Below are 17,441 nucleotides of genomic sequence, written 5' to 3'. Positions count from 1 at the left end.
GTGTAATGCAGGAAAGGCAGTCTTGCATGAAATGGGTCCTTTAGACCGGATCAGAGGATACGTCAAAATAGTGGAGTGCCTAAACATTTATGCATCCTACTTATGGACTGCAATGGTTACCTCAAAAGTACTGAAGTCACTTTGCAACTAATTATCAAACTTTAACCCATCATATTTTTACAAATGAGAGTTGTTAAATGGAAGTATTTTTACACTTTTCTGACAAATCCCGTTAGAAAATATTTCTAAATTGATTTTTTTACTCCATTTTGGATTTTCTCCCAAGTATCTGTAAGTATCTGTGGCACCAGGTGGTGTGCATTTTAGGTGGAATAAAATTATTTCATTGAGTTCACTACCTTTTTTTTCCCAAAGTACCTCATAGTTTTCAAGGAAAGTATCAGAAAGGATAGTCATTCTTGTTTTATAATTTGCAAGAGCAGGGGTAACTATGACTTAGAGTTTAGGTTTGGAATTTGTTATTATATGCCATGTAACCTGGTAACTACAGTTTTACCACCTGTATTTGTGCAGTTAAATATATAACTAGGATTTTAGATGACACAGGCTTAGATTTTCTGCTTTAACACAGATGTGGTTAATCACTTAATTTAACTGTCTGTTGACTTTCCAAATGATACTCAACAACAATGGAGGTCATTTCAAATTTCTAGAGTTAAAAATGGGAGGTGATGGTAAGTTCATCACATGCCTTATCATGCCTATAGTTCTGTTAGCTGCCTGTAGTACTGGCAGCTAACAGACAGGCACCTAGAAGGGCTTGGCATGTTGAAGAAACTTAAAAGCAAACATTGACATAATTGCTGTTGGGCATGCACTTAAAAATCTATGAAGTTTTGTCTAGATACTATTATTATTCCATGGAGCCACTGTGAAATACCTTGTAACTCTACATGGAACACTGAAAAAAAGAAATGTTGTTGCATCCTGAGCACTCAGAGAGTAGCTTTAGTTAGCAGCTCCTTGTTGAAACTGAGACTTTGTCATGGTTAATGAACTGGAGCATAAGGTGTTTAAAACCCAGTGGTGACATGATTCCATCATGGCTGCTGCATCTGATGGAGACAAACCTGGAGACATCAAGTTAAGCACAAAATTTCTTACCACTACCAAGAGAGAAGGTCCTGCTTCCCCTTCACAAATCACCTTCTTTGTCTGCTTTCTGCCATGTTCTCCCACAGCTTGATTTTGGCACCACCCTCCATGAGCCAGCTCAGCTCCCCAAGTTGAAAAGAAACACAACAAAAACATGGGCAATTCTCTTCTGGTTTTGGTGAGTTAAATCTCTCAGCGAAGGGACTCTGCTACAAGGCAAATGTGGGAGGAAGGTGAGAGATGAAGATGGAAAGAGGCCAGACAGCCGAAGAAGCAGAGCAAAGGACAACAAGCAAGAGGTGATGTCAGCTTATAATTTGAAATTGCAGTGGGAATATGTGCTGGAGGCAGAGAAGAACCACCATGCAGTGCTCTGCCCAGCTTCCGTGGCCTGAAAAGGGAGCCTCTTAGAAAATTTGACACTGTGTTGGGAATATTTATACTTTAATTATAACTTCTTTTTTCTTTCTTCCCCCCCTCCCCCCCCCCCCAAAAAAAAAAAAGATGAGTAATTTGGATGAGGGACAGAGAAAAAGGAAATTTTGGCTCATTCTGCAAACAGGATATAGGTGTTTACTTGAGTGAGGGATATTTCTGTTTTTAAAGAACAGTATGATGTGTTGCTTCTTGCTATGCTGTGGACTAAGGAAGCCATTCCTAACTCTTTTTGAAGCCATGATATTCTCCTTTTCACCTCTGACTTAAAGATGGTCTCTGGAAGAGGCTTCAAGGGAAAACTTATGAACAGCCTACAGAAAAGTGTCAGTGTCCAGCTGACACTCCACAAGTGTGATGCAGATGTTCCAAATCATATTTATGTTCCACTAATGTGTATTGGGTAAGTGCAAAGGCATGGATAGGGGGATTGACATCCTTATTGTCTAGTCAACATATCTTAAAAATATATTTTGGTATTTCAGTTGCTACTAAAAATGCTTTGCTTCTGCTCTTATACCATCAGTGATGCACAATTTAATTGTGTAGTAGTTCTTGCCAGGCCCTGATTTTTAGCAATTAACAAGACTTACATGCAGAGGTAAAATACTGTGATATCTTAAGGGTTAAATTTGACAGCTTCAGGTAAATTAGGCTAAACATCCTTCTCCATAGATCTAATGGGTTTGAAAATCTGACTAGCTTCCATCATAATCTCCATGGAAAACTTGCTGCATTCCCTTTTCCTATAGAAATACTCAGAGAGCAGTAGACTAATGCTAAAGCACTGTCAGGTCCTTACATTCATTTATTGACCACGTTGCAATCAGAGGAATGTACATATATTAAAGCTAAAGTTAATCTTGTTGCAAGGTACTTCTTGCAACAATCAAATAGGCAAAATCCTGGTGTCCCATTGCTGCAGTGAGTACCATCCCCCTCTTACCAGTGACTTTAACTTATTTAGTATTCTGCAGCTAAGCCTCCAGCTGTAGTGCAGATGTAGCCTGTGATGGGCCTGTTTAACATCCTGCTCTGACTGTCCCAGTAGTTTTTCCTTGACATGGTTTGCACTGCAGTAGTATCCTAACCAAGAGAACATCCTTAACATTTACCTGGATGGCTTTTGGATGGCATAGTGTTGGGAAACCTGTGTAACACTTCGGTCTCTTTAACATCTATGAACTGCTAGTGGGTACTTGCCAAGGCCGAAAAATTCAGCTGCAAGAAAGAGTTAAACTGCAGATCATCACAGGTATCTATGGCTCCAAGCCTCATTGGGAAGTGAGCAGGGCTCCAGTGCTCTGTTCAAGCACATGTCCATCAGACAAACCATTAGAGAAGGGGGAGTCAGCATTTGAAAAAAATATGACTGCCTGATTTTTTTGGGATGTGGGATTCATATGCTCCTCTGCAAGTTTTAAATTAGTTGGAATGTCCAACTGCTTCTCTCTGTGAGAAATGTTTTCTGACAAGAGCATTGCTGACCCATCCATTTGCAGCTAGGAGCACTATGAGTGGATAATGTTATAATATATAGAATAGATAATGACTCTTCTGGATGTAGTAATCTTTTAATGATCAGCAAGATCCTGGGAAGAAAAAATAATTCCTCCAAACCAAGAACTTAATTCACTTTGAAATTAAATCAGAAAACCAGATGAATGTACTGACTAATCTGTATGAATACTCTGCATGTGGATGGCCACTTAGTGTAATAATAATTCATTAACTATATAGCAGCAAAACCTACTATAGCTGGAGTACTTAAAATTTAAAGGGTCCAGTGTTTCCCATACTTTTTTTTTCCCCTGAGCCTAGGTCCTTACTAATTAAGGAAGCCCAGCTTTATAAGCGGAGCAATACCAAAAAAGCACCAATAAAAATTTTAAAGCTCTCTAAAACATTTTAATGCCTTATTTCATGTGGCATATACAGAATTATGATGGTTTGTAAGGTATAAATTTTTTTATTAGCAGTCCGTTGGGGAGACAGCATAACTCAGTCATTGCTTTGCAACTCATTTAATGCACATCACCACAGCATTTGAACTAGCATACTTATCACAAATTGAAGTCAGTAAAATATTTGACTCAGCAGCCCATTACATACTTACACAAAGAGAGAGTAACTATAAACTAATTTAGGGAATTAGTGGTCAGTTACAAAACACAGCATAACACACCAACTTTTCTCCAAATTATGCTGTATTATTCACAAAAGCTTCTAGGTCTTGCAGTGTTTTCCAAAAAAATGTGTGGTACAAAAATTATAAGAATACGTGACTTGTGCTTTAACATCTTTTTATGAAACAAATGGTAAAATTGATACAGGAGGTACAGTATTAATTTTCTCACTCTCCCTTCATCTCCTTCCTCCCCCCAGCATTTGAAAAGATTCACCTCAAATAAGTTAAGCAGGACTAGAAGGTTCCCTTTGCAAAAGCCTGCTTCTTTCCATGCTTGACATCATCTGACAGACGCAGGTTGTAAGAGTTCAGTCAGACTGTCCCCAAAGGGCACAAGCATGGTGCTAACACACATAGTGCTGGCACTTCTTAGGTGACCATTGCTCTTGATTTCCCTCTTACACAGCAGTAACCAGCAGAGCATCACAAATGGCATCTGTCTGAAAGAGAATACAGATTGGTCATCCTCTGTTATTTTATATGTCATCAGCAGAACATCAGGAGATTGTGTTTTCATTTGAGAATTTCCTTTGAATTACAAAAATCTTATTTAAAAACCTCCTGTTTATCATGGAACAAACACAGATGGCTGTAGTCTTACTGTCTTATGATACGGCATACCGATCTTCTATAAAGAACTTCAAGCTTGATGTGTAAGTAGCAGTGGAAATGAGGAGAAAAAAAAAGCTCAACAGGAGCAGATTAAAGATCCAGATGTACAAGTATTTGAGAAACAAAGATTTTAATTTAGATCTTCAGACATTTAAGGAGTAAAGACTATTTGATTCCTCTGGTAAGATGACAAGAATTATTTTAAACTATTCCTACTAATATTAGCCTGTACTGGTTGTATTTATAGAAGACACACTTTTCAAGGCTACATGTGGCCAAGAAATGAAAATTTCCTTGGTTGACATTAGAACAAACAAATGATCTCCTGGAATTGTTTTCATGGAAATGTGAGGAAAGCCTGCTGGTTACATCATTTACCTGCAATCTAGAATACCAGCTTAAAAATTGCTATTCTGTTCAACTTGAAACAGGAATATGAGCAATAGACCAAAGAGATGTGATAATCATTGGGTCTGAAAAAGTAGTCTTGCTTTGGTTTCGATGTTTAATTATTTATACAAAACAACATTCCCAGTAAGAGGCTAAAAACTTGGCAAGAGAGAATAAAAATGTATTATTCTTTGGCATCCTTTTGAAAATCTATCTACAACTGGCTGAAGTATATATACGTGAAAACTGCAGAGTTGCAAAAATTTGCAATACACTGAGCATATTCCATCCACATACAGCGCTGATATGTCAGCTGAGTCAAGCATGTGCCTTCCCAGAGGTACAAGGGAGGCACAGATCTCCCCAACATTACTTGATATTTACTAAACTTGAAAAAAAATTGTGCATTAATTTAACACATTTTCTGCCACAAAATAGAAGGAGAAAGAAACAATCTAATACAGAAAGCTGCAGTTTTTGAAAGAGGCAGGAATAAACATGCAAAACAGGCAGGTAGATGAATAAAATTGATAGGAGTCAAAGGACACTGGGATAGCTTAGAAATATAAAAGTCATTTTTAAAGTGCAGTAGCTATGAACATTCCACCCCGACTAGGAAATACATAGCTATCAGAGTGTATTTCTCTTCTCCAACCTTTAGTAGCTGCTCTACAAAGAGCATGATATCCTACTGCATTTTATTCAAGAAGCTGGGAGTTCAGATTGACTATAGGCTTCTGCTGAGGAATGTCAAGGTCTTGCCAGTTTTTCAATATTCCCTTTTTTTTTTCCAGAATATGTGCATAAAACCAGATAGATGTTGCCAAAACAGTTGAAAGCATAAAAAATCTCAGGCGAGTAACTTCAGCCAGAATGATGATAATAGGATAAACTTCAGAGTTCTCTTGCATATCTCCAACTACATTCTTAAACTCATTTGTGACCTATGCCTTATTAAATGGCACCTTAATTTGAGAACTACTAAGTGCCTGGAATACTTGATCATTGAATCTAAATGTTCTTTTAAATTCTTTTAACTTCCTCCTTAAAAAAACCCATCAAAGTATAAAACATATTTCAAAGAGCTAGTCCTTTATCAGCAGTTAATAGCTCAGTTCTGCTGTGCATACGCAGGCAAAAATCTTATTGAAGTCAGTGTCTAAGTTCAGAGACTTCTATTTTCACTGGATGCCTTTAAAAGCGTATGGAATTGCTATTTCAGAAAGTATATGGCTCAAATTAAAGTTCTACAGCAGTTAGGTTCAGGGGCTGGTGGGATTTACAACTGAGTGGGTCTATCGAAGACATATAGTCTGGTAAGCTTGAGAAAGCCAGGGTAGATGTCAAAGAAAACTGGAGGCAAGTAAGGAAACCCAGGTGCCATTGCAGTGGTTTAGAAGTAGTGCAGAGATGAGCTCTGGACTTAGTGTTCCAGAAAACTTCTCATTGTGCAGAAGCAACTGCACATAGTATACACTGTGTTGGGCTGATGCTGTAGGGAAATGCTCACTGAAAGGTTACTGCAACTGCAGCAAGGCAAGTGTTTCCATTTGCTTAGCACCGAACAATAAGGTACCTCATCCTCCATCCATCTTTTGGCCCTGATGATGCACAAATTGTCATCCCTCTAACTAGGAGTACCAAGAGATGCCTTTTGGTAAAGGGGCAATATGTTCTCCCCAGCTGTGCTCCACCGTCGTGAATGCCTTGCAGAGAAGCTGGATATTAGGCAGAATTTTTAATGCCTTCAGCAGGGAGGGTTTAGCTCCAGCCTGCTGAGATGCTACCCTATGACTGTCTGTAGGTACCTACTCCCTGTATCAGCTGGATATAGGCTCATCCACGTTTGCTGTTTGGATCTAAGGTTGTTGGAATAATGAATGGGGAATTAGTCCTAATCCATCGTATTATGTCAAGCACATGATGAAAGTGATTTAACATATTAGCTCAAGACCATGATGAAAGTCAACTGTCGCTCCTACATGGAATTGTGAGCCGGGCAAGGCAGAGCATATACCCACTGTAATTTCTCCTCAGTGGCTGGTGCCCAAGGCAGCTGCCTGTGCTGGCAGTTCTCTGTCTTAGCCCTGTAAATTCCTGGGTAGAGGAGGCAATTTCATCTCTCCTTCACAGCAGTAACTCCTAGAGATATTCCCCTGGAAATTTTGCTTAGACAGTGGCTCCAGTTTTCAAGCATGTTTCACTCAGCAGATTATATTTAATATGAAAGCCACACTTCCAATATGAGGACAGATACCTGCCTCCATGGTAAGCAAGGGCTCTTTGCCATTTTACACCATGGAGAACAATTTTGAAAGAGGATAAATTCAATTAACAGATAAATAAAATCAATTATAGATATAATCATTCAAACACTATAATCATTATTAGCCTCATCTTCCTTCAGTAAATTATTGAAATTTTCTGAAAATATTCACATTATTTTTCACATATATATAATACATGTCTTTATTATATAAACTTCTGCTTATTGTATAACTCTTCCCAAATGATTACATTTGGGAGCACTGCTTTCATAAAGACCATGTCTCAGTTTAGGTTCTTCTTTAATGCTCAAGCTAAAGGACTGCTAAAGGACAGAAAGCACTTGCAATTAAAGGGATTAACCAGTATCTTAACAGTAAATTACCTTTAGAGTTGGCAACATCTTGTGCTCTACAGCAGAAAACTCTGGAAAAGCTTTTCCATGGTAGCAACAGTATCAACTGTGAATTAGTACAACAGGTAGTTCCAAAGCTAAATAATTAGGTTTTGATATGTTTAGTTTTTTGGCTAATGTTTGTTTGCTTGATCTGCACTTGATGGTCTTAGAAGTCTTTTCCAACCTAAATGATTCTGTGATTCTGTGAAAGTCAAAGAATAAAGCAGAATCAACTGACTAATTCAAGTCTTCCAAAAGGGGCCATTCATATTCTTCAAGATGTGCAGATGGTATTTCTGTGGTAATGAGTTGCAGTGAAGCATTACTTCAGCTCAAAAAACATGTACGTAGCACATTGCTATTTCACCTCCAGTGCCAGTCTCTGGCACGTTCCCAGTTCTGCTGGGGTACTGAGGAGCTTTCTTCCTGGTAGCCTTGGGATTCAAAATTGGCCAGTGCCCTCTTAGTCTCCTGTTGTAATGAACTAAGCAGATAGACTTCCTTAAGTTTCTCCCTTCATGCTGTTTTCTCTGACCTTTGATTTACTTGTTCAACTTTTTCTGTGTATAAATGTTTGTTCTAAAAAGGTCACCTTCCAGATATTTGCCTGAACTTTACAATAATTAATAATAATTAGGGGTGAGTGTTTTAACTCAGTGCTTTTGTGTTTTCTGATCTCTGTGTATTCCACTTGAGAGGATAGAAGGGGCTTGGAGCTTATGGAAACATATGCTTCTCCTTTTGAAAGGTCTAAAACTTATTTACATACAGCATCGTGGAAACACTATTACCTCTGGCTCTGACAACAACAACGAAAAAGTCACATAAACAATGAAAGACAGAGGAAGAAGCCAAAGTTTTGGAGATATATATATATGAGGGCAAGTAATAGCTACTGTTAAAAGATCCCATGGTACTTTTCATATTCACTGAAAAAAGACTTTATTTTTTTAAGCATGCATCTGAATAATCCAAACACAGTAATCATGGATGCGTGTAATTTTTTTCCCCTCCTTTTGCTTGATCCCAAATTTAAATCATAATGCTGAACTTGTGACGTCACTCTCAATCTTTTCCACGTGGATTCACTTGTAGGATCAAAAAGAAGGTGAAACTCTCTTGTGTAAGAAGAAAGCTGATTTGAGGGATTGAAGATAATTCAATGAAATTTCTGGTAATGACAAGAAGACTTCAAAGAAGCCTGCAGGTAAAATACTGTTCTTTTTCAGTAAATAGTTGCTCTGCCTCAAATTTACCATGTTAATAGAGGTTCAGTTTTAAAAGGGGCTCATAAGGAGATGCTCCCTTAGAAAATCTGTCATGAATTTAAAATTGATGGGTGAATTCCAGAAAATAAACCTCAGTGGCAAAACAGGGTAAGATAAGAGCACGTTGGGTCACCCAGCTTCATATTTCCATTTTCTCTGGTACGTTAGTTTTCTAAAGGTGGCATTTTGGCTCTGATCAAATGGAAGGGCAAAGGTTACTGAATGTGAAGCTGTGGCTGCTGGAAAAGAGAACAACCACTACAATGGTGGGGAAAGGCAGGCCACCAGCATTAAGCACAGGGAGATGTGGAAAACTGGCAAGAAGGAAGAGGATGTCATTTTCTGAGAAACCAGGAAATGAGCTCTGCATTCAAGCATTTCTATTTATGGTATACAAATTGTAAATATCGCAGGAGATATTTGATACTGAGATGAGGAAATATGTGTCAGGCCTTATAGTTTTAAGCCTTTGTCTTTCCATGGGCTGCTTTTGTTCAAGGAAGCAACAATGGAAAAGACGGGATTTGAAAAAAAGGCTTCTGGTTCAGCATTTCCCAAACTGTTTTTCCTGTGCCCTTCTCCCAGCTGAGCTCTACCATTCATGACCCTTCTCTCCCCCTTTCCTCCCCAGCTCATTCAGCATCCAGTATTCAGGATTACAGCTGCTCATCTCAGTTTGCAGCCCTGCCAGTATCTCTCATACCACCCCCCATCTTTCCCAGAGGGTGAATCCTAGTTTGGGAACTGCTGCTTCCACTGGATTTCAGTTCCTGGCAACCTGTCTGTTAAATACTTTGACCAAAAGGGAGCTGTTCCCCAGACACTGTGATACTAATTCTGCTGTGTAGTTCGGCTATGAGAGTAAATCTCCTGGCTGCACATCATCATTGTCCTGCTGTGATTGTCCCTAAATGTGCAAAATGAGAAAACCTCTGCAATGCATTTTTAAGTGTAGCACCTCACTCTTCCCACTTTTCATTTACACTGATGGCTCACCAGAGGTCTCTCATCTGAGTGAGTGGCTCCCCAACTCCTGGAAGCTGTTTGCTCATCCCTTACAACAAGGTGGAGGCAACAGCAATGCTCAGCACTATCAGTTTATCTACCCAAATATAGATTTTCAAGGGTCATTATAGTCATTTGACTTTGAAACCTTTTCGTCCCAGAATGCCAGGTATTTAAAACGGTAAGTGATTTGGTAGAATGTCTGCTCTTCTGTTCACAGCTTTCTGAGTTACTCAATCACCTCCTCTCTCAAAGAGTATATCCTTCTCCATTGTCTGTTTATTATTTTAAAGCTAAAGCATATGCATCTAAAATCAGGAAAGCAATCATGAGATGCGGTGAGGAGAGTATGGAAGTGAAGAGAAATGATAAGAAGCTGTCATCTCAGTGGCAACATGAGACATAAGGTGCTTGCCTGGCACATGCTTGTTTACCTTGAGGGGGACAGGCACCCTATTCTTCACATCACCCTACATCTGACACCTATTTAACTTCCCTGCCATGCACCAAAGTTAGGAGAAATTGCTAGATGTCATCATGGCCCATGTCATCATTCCGCTTTGTAACAGTAGGTGAACTGGGATTATATAGGGAGATACTGGTTTTTGCCTGAGACTCAAGAGCTGCTGCTAATCACCAAGGATAAGTCTATCATGAACAAAATATGTTGCAGTTCCAACCCTGTGCACATGAGAGGTTTTTCTATCTGTCTTTCCCACAGTAACTTTGCAGATCTCCCCACACAGACCCCATGCTGGCTGCCTCTGTGTGCCAGGGCTGCCACCTCTGCCTGGCAGAGGATGCAAAGCAGCTTCACAGGGACCATGGGGAGTATGTCCATCACAGCTCCAGTCAGGCCAGCACTTGTACTTGTGTGAGATGTAGGGATTGGTAACTTTGCTTCTGAGAATGCTTGTAATATAAAAAAGACAGTGACAGAACTGCACGGAAATACAATCTGACATAAAATCACAGTGGTTTTTTACTTTTCAGAAAGGTTTTGTAATGTGTTTGAATTGACCACCTGGCTATCTTTGGCAGTGACTCCAAATCCTTCAATATTCTTGAAGGTGTCCTTGATACTCTAAATTAGCTGATATTTTTACAATATTTCAACTTTTATTTTCAGTTATTCAGTGGAAATTTCACTGGATATTTTCATGTCAGCGTGATTTAAATGCCTAATCCCTCAGAAAAATTTGAAATGACTGAAACCACAGTTAGAAATCTACTTTTAGAAGAGTGAAAAGTCAAGTAAATTTAAGAAGCAACAAGTTTTCCAAAAGGATTTTTCAGTCTCCTAAAACACTGGGACAGATTCTTTGCAGAGGCAAACTCGATACAAGTACTATATGGATACAGGGGTTGTCTTCTGCATTCATAAAACTGGGGTGCCTCAGGAGTGGGGCTCCAGGCCAACACAAAGTTTCTAAACAGCTTAAGGGTCAGTGAGAGCAAAGCAGTGGTGTGCCCTGACACAGCACTGGGGACAATTGAGACACCACATGTATATGTTCAGCAAGAATCAAAGTGGTCCAGATCTCACCTCGTGGACAAGATGTGAGGCTTAACTTGGGATGGGAGGCACTCTCTGGAGTGACTGTTGCTTTGCCAAAATGATCAGAATTAACCTCCAATGGAACAGTCTTCAGAAAACACAGTACATGAAGGGCCTTGCCTGGGACGTCTGCAATGTCATTCTGCTTGTGGAAATAAAGACCCTCAGAAAACAGAATCTTTGCATAAGAAAAATGACATGCCTAACTAATGCATCATGTTCATAAAGGAATTCTGTCAATCACTATATCAACATTGTCTACATTTTTTCAATATATTCCTGACTTTTCAGCAATTAATATGTAGTGGAACATGTGTATGTTCTTGATCCGACAACTATTAGCTGTAATAATTAAGCACTTTGCCTAAGTGAGGTTGAAGCTTAGGCTTTCTCAAAAGCATTACTGATGTCCCTTGTTTTTAACATGTATTGTATTGTACAATCTGTATCAGAACACTTTCCAGGGAATTTCTACGATCTAAACAAATGTCTTTCTGATCATTAATATTCAAAACATAAAGAGGTGCTCTGTTGAAATTTCAGAATCACAAAGGGCTTTCAAGTATATGAGAATCAGATTTCTCCTTGGAAAGGTGCAGACAGTTATTTTCAACTTTGAGGGGTCCATGAAGAGTGTCTGGGCTGCTGGAATGAATTGCTAAGTTGTACGTGCAGGTGCTAAGTGTGATTACGTCAAAGTGTAAGTGCAGGAAATGAGATCACCCAAAGGTACCACAGGCATTGCAATATTAAGAACCAGGTACTGTAACTGTATTTACCTCCAGATTTCAATTTGCCCCTGTTGAAAACACACATTAACTATTTTGTTAAATGCTGTGAAGGAGACCATGCTGGGGTGGAGGGATACAAAGAATTTGGACTGAGTTCTGTTTCTGATAATCTCTAAATTCTTTTGAAGAAATGATCATTATAACTGTGTCTAATCTGTTTTCAAAACAGACTGTGAAATAGCCATTGTGTATGCACCTTCTGTTTTTATAACTTCTGCACTTTGATATTGTAATTGATGCAAGTGGGTGCAATTAAATCTTTATTTGGAAACTTGCGCCAAAGCAACTCATTCAGAAAAAAAAAGCCACCAATGTGCTTTGACTCTAGATTCTCACACATATTTGCACTTACAATCAAAGCTTTTGTTCTGTTAAACTAACAAGGGCTGTTTAGCATAAGAAAGAGTTAACACAGGCTGCCTTAGGTTGTGCTAATTTCAGGAATAACAGTCAAATGGAAAAAAAAATTGCAGGAAACTATGCTGTCCTAATAAAAACGACAAATTTTTATTTTAATAAGTAACTTACCTCAAGTGGAAAGGTTTAAAAATGACTGATGGTATGCCAATGATTACTGTCACTGAGTGATAAAGTATCTCTCTCCTGTTTTTCTTAAGTGAAAGAAAGATCACAAGAGAGCAGATCAGATCTCTAGCTCAAACTGCTTCTAAACTAGTCAACAAATTCCACCACTTTCACTTCGCGGGATTTCACATGAGCACCAGACAGGCAGAAATTAAGATCTGCAATAAGCTCTAATGCATGATTTGTTAGCATGTCTTTATTATTAGTGCTGTGACACAACTATTGATTTGCTATCACTTTGCTACTTACAATTCAGGTATTGCTGTCTTAAAACTTGCCTGTGGATTGGTTTGTGTGAAAGGCATTTTTGTAGAAAGGTGACCATGATTTATTTCATTGAAATGATCTGTCTGCTTGGTCCCACTGCAGGGAGAGGCTGTAAAAGCATGAAGCTTAGTTCAGGCTGTCAGCTGCTTCTGGAAAAACTACAGGTTAAAAGCTTTTTTCTGTTGCTCAGAGAGTCTTAACTAATAGGGAAAATCTTAAATGCAATAAAACATGATGTGTATATGTGTGTATATATATATATACATATATATAAAATACAGTTGCTTTTTCTTCTCAAAAAGTTCTTGTAGATCATTTTACCACCTATGAAGCAAAGTAATGAAAGCACATAGTGGGTGTAGTCAGATTTAAAAACCTCTATATTAATTTATCTGGAAAGTGCTGTCTTGGCCTTCTTGAGACCCAAAGAAGATGGCTTCAAAAGGGCGCTCTTTGGCAGAACACACTTCAACCACAAGCCAAGGTTATTTATGGAGTTTCTGTATCAGACTATCTTCCTGACAGGAAAGGTCAGCCTCCTCAAGTCCCAGACAAGTATGGCAGAGACTCTAACCTCAAAATCTATCATTATGAGGAAATGAAGCTTAACTCCACCGAAAACTTCTTCTATTGTTTATGAGACTGGTAAATAGCACCTGGGCTAATACCTAGAAAAAAGTCCTTGTTATCTGAAGTTTGCCTTGAGGTAATTCAGTATCTCAGGGACAGGTCTCATCTCCTGTAGCAGGACAGGTGCACGTTATTAGAACACTTTCCGTCCCTAGTGCCATCCTTCATAAGATGACTGTTATAAAGTTTCTCCAGTCTGACTTGTCTGAAGTTTGTGTGACTTCCAAAACTGGATTTTAAGATCAACTTAAGCCCATTTAAGATGAGATTATATCTGAAAAAACATGTTTTATTTCTTCTCCCTCTTGGCTCTATGCTTCTGTGCCCTTTCTTATGCCACTTCTAGCATTTTCATAGCTCTATGTTCTGATTGAAATTTAGCCACTAAAAACAAAGAAAGAAACAAACAAAAAACCTAAACCAACAGAACAGCCCAAAGTGATCAGTTAATGTTTATGTAAAAGTGTCAGCAGGAGTAAGAACAGTCAGGATCAGAGCAAGGGAAAAGAATGGATGGCTTCCAGAAGATTTTGCTGGATTTGAACCTGTCCTTGGAAACTGCATCATCTGCAGCTGCAGTGCAGCTCCTAGATGCCTCTGTGGAGTTGAGTGTTGGTCTGCACAACAGACCACTACCCTTACTACTCTTCCTTTCCTAATACTGATTTTTTCAGTGTAAAAGTAACTATCTGACAGCATTCACTTTGAAGAAAATGTTAGAAAGGCCTTGGATTTATTAAAGTGCAGAATGAAAACAAGTTTCGAAACTAGTTGCAAAATGGCATTTCTGTCCTTTTTTTAGAACCGTGTGTACAGCCTTGGTAAGAGAATGAGCCAACTATGAAAAATATTCTGAATTCCCTAGGACAGTACAGAAGTAAGAATGGCTCTGCCTTTTACACCAACCTAACCAAGTTCCACCTTCCCACTCACTGATAGTAGAATGAAGGAAGAGGAAAAATATTTATCCCTCCCTTCAACCAAATGTGGAATTCAAATAAAAACAAAATAAACCAGCCAGGCAAATAGTACAACTTCCTGCTACAGTCTCTTTAAAATTCAACTTCACTGACACAAGCTTGGAAAAGATTCAGTCCCCTAAATTACCACTGAAAGTAAATAATAATTACATTTGCCATGACAGGAGGTTTTGGGTAAGTGTCAGCCTAAGGACAGTAGATGACAGTATCTGTTGGGGAGTTTCCCTTTGCTGCAGTAGTGAGTTCTGCCTGGACAGGGAGGGAGAGAGGAGGACTGAAGGGGAACCCAGGCCTTTGGTGGCATCAGGAGCAGCAAATGCTTTTCCAGCCAGAATTCCATTTTCTTTCAATCCTGCTTCTTTTCTCTCTCCTCTGTCTCTTGCCCTTTAGTGCTCACAGTCTGGGAAGTGCCAAGGGACTCTCTAAGTAGAGAGAGGGAGCATAGCTGCTGTGTTAAAGGGCAGTGGAGGAGAGTGGTGGATACTGAGAGAGAAAGGGGAAAGCCATGAGGATGAGGAACAAGACCCTCCTGTGCCACAGCTGAAAAGAAAGTACAGAGAGGCAGACTGGCAGAAGGGTCAGGAATTTCTCTTCCAACCCATAGCCTTTTAGAAATGCCACATCCAGTGGTCTCTGCAGCCCAGTGGTTTTTCTTTTCAAATTCTCACTTTTGTGAAAACCTCCTTGAAATGGGTCAAACCCTGTTAACATCCCTTTCCTGCAAGGTGTTCCTTAAGACATTTTGCTAACCCCTCCAAAACTGTTCTATTTCTTTGAAGACCCTCCAACTCCTTGTTGCTCAGCTTGAATGCCCTCAGCCTCTTTTGCTTTCTTGAAATTTGACTAATACCTTCTCATTCTCCAAAGTACCATGACTTCTTCCTTCCACCCCAAATCTTTCTGCTACTTCTACAACACTGAATTTCACCTATCCCTAGGACAAGACATTTTCAACTAGTCAATACAGTTGAACAATTGACTGTTCTATGGGCTCCTCAGGTGGCACCACTCATACCTGCTAAAACTAGCTCTGCTTGGAAAGAAATGACAGCTCTCTTTTCTTTATCACTGAATACCCTCATCAACATCAATACAGGACCCACATCTGGTATTGGGACTGTTTATACATCCAGAGGGATTGTTCTGACCTGCAAAGTAATCATGATGTCTTCCAGAAACGCTCCACCCCATGGTAACTCTTCTCTCTTGGCCTTTCTCAATATACATTTCACGTTTTTCACTCAGTTTTCACTTTTTCAGTTTTCTCTACAATTAATTTTTTTTTCTGACACAGGATGTGAGACATAGATGTTTTTCAGGGGATGAACTAGAGGTTTTGGCAGTAGATTGAGGACATTATGGACTTTTGGCACTTAGAAGGAGAATGACAAGTGGTTTGGGTTTGGGTTGGTGGGATAGACATATGAACTTGCCTTTTTTTTTTCCTTATGTTTTGTTGGGTTTTTTTCCCTAAAGTAGCTGACTACATTTGAATTATTATCTAAAGGTCATGTTTATAAATATACTGGTTTATTATGGTTTTATTGAGCTATCAATGTATGATATCCTTAAGTCAGGGCCAGCAACAAGAGTTTAGATGTAGAATTATATGCTCATGTATACATAATTACATATGTAAAATATATATTTTATATTTATTTCTTTATTTAATTCTAGATAGCAACATTATCTATACATGTCTACACATGAATATTGGCATTTAGGTCATTCCCGTGTGCAGAAGAAGGTATTAGTCACACTCAAGTCAACACCAGGAAAACTTGACTCCAGCAAATGCATTTTCCCATGCAATGAATACTGCCTTATCATTCTTTTGGTTACTTGAAACTGTATTACAGACTTTCATATGTGCTTACTTTAGATGTTGTGACCATGTCAAGATTTATGATCAAGTGGGCTTTGAGTGAGTCTGCCAGCTATTGTAGCTGCATTACCCTACCTGTTTTACTGGTATGTCCTTACCTTAGGTGCCAATTTCTTCAAGCTTGACTGTCTTAGCAGGTGTAACCCCTAAGTTAATTATACGTAAGAGGCAGGCTAAGCACATTGGCTTCTTAGTGAGAACAGATGAAGTGAGACTGAAAGGTCCCTGCTACTATATAAAAGTTGCTACACTATAGCTGCCCCTGCAATGTGTCTGGTTTTTCTGTTCCCAAATACTCTCATCATTATGTCTGAGATGAGATCACTAAAGGGTTAAATGAAATGTTTTCCTAAAGTGTTATGGGATTTGCTGATGCTTCGTTGTTATAAAAATAAAAGGGCTATAGGGGCTGATGCTTCCTTGACTCTCTAGGAAAAAATGAATCTGTATGCTAAACTATGTGTATTCCCACGCTCTGTCCAGAACGACATCATGAAAATAGTTGTTTTTTTAGGCAAGTGGTACCTTGACTATGTGCAATATTAGAGGCATACTCAACAGGGGAAATGGTAAGACTGAACCTTCATAATTAAAGTTTTCCTGATTTTGGTGAATTTAACCTGGGAGTCATTCAGGCCCTTCATTCTTTGTTATTGCAATTTTTTTTTTTAGGCTGAAAGTTTTGAGTAAGGGCAAAAATAAGAATTATGTTAAAGATGACCATTGGTTTTCAGTTTACTAATAATTAACATTAAAAGCTATGAGACATTTTGGCTTCTAAATTTTTGGCATTTTTTCAATTTTTATTAAGTATTGGATGGTTTACCTCAAATTTCTTTAGTAATGAAATTGAACTCTGTCCAAAATGTGAAGTCAGCATAAGTTCTGAGAGCACACTGCTCTCTGAGTTCTCACACTTTAAAAGTCTTATAGGCTCCATACATACTCTTTCCTTAGCACTTTCCCTACTGCTGAGCATGGAATCACCTACCTTGTGTTGACTGGTTAAATCTGTTGATTTTCCTGCCTTTATTTGCCCCTATTTTCCAGCTGTCTGGTGTGTTGAGCT

General features: G+C 38.9%; 1 protein-coding gene across 3 annotated transcripts in view; it reads left to right on the top strand.

Moving 5' to 3' along the window:
• SULF1 (sulfatase 1) overlaps nucleotides 1-17,441 on the top strand; it is a 181,357-nt gene that overhangs the window by 36,945 nt on the left and 126,971 nt on the right. For 2 of the 3 annotated variants that reach the window (XM_071554385.1, XM_071554379.1), the window contains exons 1-2: nucleotides 1,341-1,415; nucleotides 8,499-8,610. The gene's annotated coding sequence lies outside the window, so the exon portion shown is untranslated. Of the gene's footprint in view, nucleotides 1-1,340; nucleotides 1,416-8,498; nucleotides 8,611-17,441 lie in introns of those variants that run through there. The other variant, XM_071554381.1, reaches the window with a different exon arrangement.

Source organism: Pithys albifrons, chromosome 4, assembly GCF_047495875.1.
Source record: "Pithys albifrons albifrons isolate INPA30051 chromosome 4, PitAlb_v1, whole genome shotgun sequence".
NCBI classification, from domain to species: domain Eukaryota; kingdom Metazoa; phylum Chordata; class Aves; order Passeriformes; family Thamnophilidae; genus Pithys; species Pithys albifrons.
This window is presented reverse-complemented; position numbering and strand designations above follow the sequence as displayed.